We start from the raw sequence: 6000 nt of genomic DNA, 5'->3' as shown, positions 1-6000 counted from the left end.
TTTGGAAACTTAGTATGGGATAACTTTTAGTTTAACGTTAATTTTATAAACTGTCAATAATTTCTTTGCCACTTAATGTAAAATTTTTGTTTACTAATTTTAACAATTGCTCCATCAATTTCAATTATTTAATTAATTTTAGTTAATTATCATATTTTAATAATTAGTTTTAATTGGATTTATTTTTTTAACGTGAATATGAGCTACTAATTTTGCTTTAGCATGCTTCCTCTTTTGAAGCTCGCTCAACCTTGGACCCCTTAACAAAGTTCTAGCTACGTGCCTGCAATATTTCACAGCAAATAGATTAAAGAAACCCAACAATGGTATCAAGCTGGTGTTGAGTTAAAGATCTTTTTAAAACATAAAGGAGAAGATATTTCTTTGTTTCTTTCTTTGTGCATGATGCCCAGGAAACACCATAGAACCTAAACTACAGCCTTGAAATTTACTACAAAATCTGATTGTACCTTGAAATCTGCACCTCAAAGCATTTTTTCTAAATTTCAAATTAATTTCTTTGATTAACTTTTAAGCTAAAATTTCACCTAATAGGGGGGAAAATCATTGTAATTAAATTTCTGCACATTTTCAAGTTTATGAGAATTAAAATTTATAAAATAGCTATAAATTCGAATTATATGCAGTGATCCTTTTAAAAATCTTCCTAAAGAAAACTTTTATACCCTTTAATTATTTTAATATAATTAAATAATTTAATTAATTTATTCTTTCCTAAAAAGTGACAATGTGGTTTCGTTGAAAGTTGGGCAGCCAGGGGGCCCGCATACGGGTCAAAACTTCTCCCTGAAACCTTGGTTTTAACACATATTGATATTGTCAATTCTAATTATGATAACTATATATGTAAAGAGGTTATGATCACAAATCCCAGCCAGAAGGTAATTTCTGGTTCGCTTCTGATAGAACTGAAAAGTAGTTCCTTATTATTTCATTCCAAAATAAAATTGAAAATTAAAAGTAAAAAAAAAAAGATTGTACACTAAATAGTAATTATATGAACACAAAATATTGAAACAATAGAAAATGAAAACATTGTGGGCACTCAATTAATTCCTTTAAATTCAAAATATAGTGTTAAAAGAAATAATTACTCACTTTCCTTGCAAATTCTTTACGGAACCGTAGTTTGAATGACAAAAAATACTTCTGACAGCACAGGATGAACAAAGTTTTGATAATTGGTTCATTTTTTACTTCTTCATTGAAATTAATTTACAGAACATCCTCTGAAAAAAAAAATGGGTGGTACTTATTTCATAAAAATACAGGAAACATTTATTTAGTCCTTGTAAAATCTAACATGTTATTCAAACAGGGCTTGATTTACTAATTTTTTGACAGTAGGCCAAACACATCATTGAATAGCGCAATTGAAGCAGACGTGCAATCACATACTTTTTATGTTATTGAATGCAGGGCCAGCCTTTAGTAGTTTTGGGTGTCCCAGGTGATGTTGACAAGTGGCGTCTCTTCGTCTTATATTTAAATCATCGAGCATGAGCATACTCTCACATATTGCTGCAATTTAAGGTGCAAAGAAAAAAAAAACTAAGGAACTAGTTTTTCTTTTTTTACCTTCTTAAATTTTTCTATCATGACATTTATAGCCCCAAAATCTGCAGTCCTAGATGGTGGCACAGGTGGCCTACCTCATGCTATGCTACATTGAAGCTGTAAACTACCTGGACGAAATATTAAATTGTTGTTGTGATATTAAAATTCTCAATGATATACATATGCTTAATACATTACTCCTGATTTTAAACATAAAAAAATAAAATTGTTCTTTGTTATAATTTTCTGTATGGTCTATAATTTTGGGGGATATCAAGCTAGACCCCATACTCGCCCCAGGTCCCCATTGTACTGTCCGACAGCATTGGTTTAATCAGTTTGGGCATTTTAAAATTAAAATAACAAAATTTAGTACAAGATGACATAGGCCCACCCTCAAGGTAGTATTGGTAACTCACGCCCTGTATTAACACATAATTCAGAACAATTTTACATTACAACAGCAACAAAATCTTTTGTCGGACATTTTCTGAAAAGCATAAATAGTGTTGAAGAAATACTCCTGCTTTTGAATCATCAGAAATACTGCATAAAAGAAAATGAAAAATAAATTATTTTAAAAACAACTAAAGCATTTCTAATGATGTTAAAAAGCAGCAGTTCAAATACTTAGGCAGTGGTGGATTTATACAAGTTTGGGGAATAGAAACATAAGAATTGAACAGAATTCCATAAAAAAAAATTCATGAGTCTTTTTGGATTTCCCTTCGGAGCTTCATGTGGTGGGGAACCCTCGCAATTGCGGCATGTGGTAAATCTATTACAATGTATCTTAGGAAATGTTTTTTTTTTTTTTTGAAACTTCAATCGCTCAAATAAGAATTGACAAATTTATTTAAAAAAAGACAAAATAGCATGAATAAACTATTATGAATGAAGACGTATGAATTTGTACGAGTTTAGGTAATTTGATATGAACAATTATCAATGCCGGGCCAGAAAAACAGCGAATCACAAAAAAAGAAAGAAAAAGTGTATGATATACATTCATGCCAATAAAAAATTCAGAAAATAAAAAAGTGTTCATTAATAATTGCTGTACACAAAATGAAAAGAAATGACTGTCGTCAAAATATTCTTGACATTCGAAAAAAGTTCAAAATTTCACCATTGCTATAGTAAAAGCACAATAACTAATATTCTAAACAGTACTTTAAAGTACAAAAGAAATTCAACACGTTGACATTGAAAAGACAATCTTTACACAAGATAGTTCTTCCAAAATACAATATTATACCTGAACAAAATTTCAAATTAATAACAAAAATAAATCGATAACAAATTTATTTCGCAAGCTGTCTGCTACAATTAACTTTTGTTGCCATTATAAAATAATAATACTAAGTATCAAACTATTCGTGTTTTGGAATGGAAACACGAACAGAAGGCGTGGCTAGAAGATTATGGATACTTTTGATGTGACGTCATAGGTGGTGTATGAGTTATTTTCCAGAAGGACGATTCTCCGGCGTCCAGGGACTCTGTGCTAGCGTCCATGAGCACGGTATTTTTGCGGCGCATAAACACTTTCTGTATTAAGAAAAATAGGCTTTTAAAAGTGTTTTTCTTACAAATATTCAAAATGGAAAATCAACCAACACTCATGCATTTGACACGTAATTCTTAGTTTTTTAGTTACATTTCTAGATTTTAATAAGTCTCTACGTTCCCCATCAGAAATCAAGGGCTGATGCAACTTCTGACTCCGACGGGTTAAAACAAAGAGTTCTATAATAGGGTAGAGACTGAATCTGGCAACAGTTCCATGTTTCAGTAAGGGGAAAAATTAGAGTGGCAGAATACAGAACATTGTATTGAGTTCGAGTCGACTAAAAGATTTTAATTATGCTTTACGCCTTTGTTTATGTCATTAAAATGGTGAAATCTTGTTCATCATATGGTTGCACAAACAGAGCAGCCGCACTCAATCAAAGCTTAAAAATTTTTAGATGAGTAATTAAAAAAAAAAACTTTATTCATGCTTGTGTTAGTGTTTACAAAAATGAATAATTTTGCATTTGATAAAAATATATTTCAAACTATTATCGAACTGTATGATGACAGATGACTTGTGAAATATGTACAATTAACTTTTTATTGGTGATGTGATTTAGTAAATCTGTCCGAAGTTTACTCAAAGGCAACGCAGAATTCTTGTTGGATACAACATGCAGAAGTAATAAACAGTGCAAATAAATTTATTTCATGTTATTAATTAGAGGATCATCTTACAGACTTTGTTTTGTTAAAAATAAATGTGACATTGTAAATAAAAAATGATGCATAAAAGTTTTATTTATTTTTTCTTATGAAGCAGGGTTGAGTGATTTAAATCAGTGGATTTAAAAAATTCATTGATTCACAAAAATCATGATTTTTAAAGATAAAATTTTTAAAAGTTCAAAAGGCTGAGTTTGATGGACATGAAGTTCAGAGTATTTTTATTAGAAAAACAATGAGCAAACAAGTATTAATTATAAGTAATCTTACTAAAAGAAACAAAAAGAAAATCATATTGTTATTAAATAAATTTAATTGAAACCGAAGAAAAATATAAAAAAATTATAGTAGCAATTAACATTAAAAGAGAAAGAACTTGCAAGGTATATATATATATATATATATATATATATATATATATATATATATATATATATATATATATATATATATATATATATATATATATATATATATATGAAACGAGATTACCTTTAAATGAAATTAAAAATATGAAATTAAATTGGATATGTACCTATTAAGAGTTAAGCTTTGAGAGTGGTTCAAAAAAAAAAAAAAAAACTTTTTTCAGCTAGAGTCCAGGACACACCCTATTTATTATTTATTTATTTATTTTTTAATTTAATTTAATTTTTTTTAGACTTACAAATAGTATTATGCTGTAAAAGTTTTAGTTTCTTACTCAAATTTTAAGAGGGTGCTCAATTTAACATTAGTCTTAGCATGGAAAATGTCACAAATTTGGAGACATTTAATTTCCCCAGCTGAGTTTTTGTAAATAATTTTTTTTGCAATGTATATGCATATTACTTTCGTATATTATAATATGTAGCATTGTTTTTTCAGTTCAATGTAATTTTTAACGCCTCTCCCCATATTTACGATGTTTGGGGGAGGGAGTTGAGCACCCTCTTTCAGTTGAAATAAGAAGTCAAAATTATTTCGGTATATTACTATCCACAAGTCTAAAAATATTGAGGGGTGTCCTGTTATCTAGGAGAAACGATTTTTTTACATGTATTTTTTAACCACCCTAGTTAAACTATTTACTTATTCACTAAAAAATTAACATACAATCCTCCTCAACTTACAGTAAGTCAAAAAAGTGGAAAAAAATATGCATGCGTTTTATAAGATAAGAATTCTGAAAAACAGTCTTCTTTTCATTCCTTGATGAGTTTTATTAAAATATTTAAAATACAAGAAGCATATGGTTTCCTTTTTTTTCTTCGTGCATTTTATTTCAGGTGTTATTTTTCAAAAAAAAAAAAAAAAAAAAAGGAGGGGGGGGGGGTAATTTATTGTTCGACGCTATTTTTATTCTTTCTCAGATTATGTAATTCCATATTATTTCCTTTTTTTTCTTAGGAAAAAGAAAGATGTTATTTGTTTTGATGGTTAAAAAATGTCTGGGAAATACACCCATATGGATGTGGGACTTGATATTGTAGCAAGATTTTATCAAGCTCTGATGTGTAATTATTTTTCACTGATTTCTGAATTTTATGAATTTTTAACCATATTTAGGAAAAGAATTACCTAATTTCTAGGATCTAACTAGGGCATTTTAACTTGTTAATATCAAATACTATATTTAAATAAATTTAAATTTCAGAAATTCTATATTTAGGGTAGGCCGACCTGTGAGTGAACTCCACCCAGTGAATGAACACCGCGTCATTTAAAAAAAAAAAATAAGCTTCCAATTTTTTTTTCTGAATAAATTCACTACAAAAGCGTTCTTTATTGATATTCTAAGCTATCTGACACCTGATTGGTTGCTTTGGATACGTATTTTTTTCCTGGAAAAAATTTGAAATTTTTACTGCCGTGAATCGTTCTTTCTCTCTTTCAAAATAATAAGGCTGGTTTCGTGCTAGCAATTATTTTGATACATATTATTTTTTCGATAAATTTTATTTTTTAACTCTACGAAAGAAAAATTAAGTGTACATATTTAGGCTCTGGATTTAAATTGTTTCAGTCAATGCAGAATGCGTAGATTTTCAGGTAGAGGTTCTTGAGTACTGGTTAAAAAATTTCCGATTTATCTGTTGAAAATCACTGTATTCTGTCAGTGCATTATGTTTTTATATATCATTCATTAAAACTGACACAGTTTAACCTCAAATTATTTGACTAAAATTCCCAGCAGATTCC

The sequence above is a fragment of the Uloborus diversus genome, chromosome 4 (assembly GCF_026930045.1).
Source record: "Uloborus diversus isolate 005 chromosome 4, Udiv.v.3.1, whole genome shotgun sequence".
Lineage (NCBI taxonomy): Eukaryota > Metazoa > Arthropoda > Arachnida > Araneae > Uloboridae > Uloborus > Uloborus diversus.
This window is presented reverse-complemented; position numbering follows the sequence as displayed.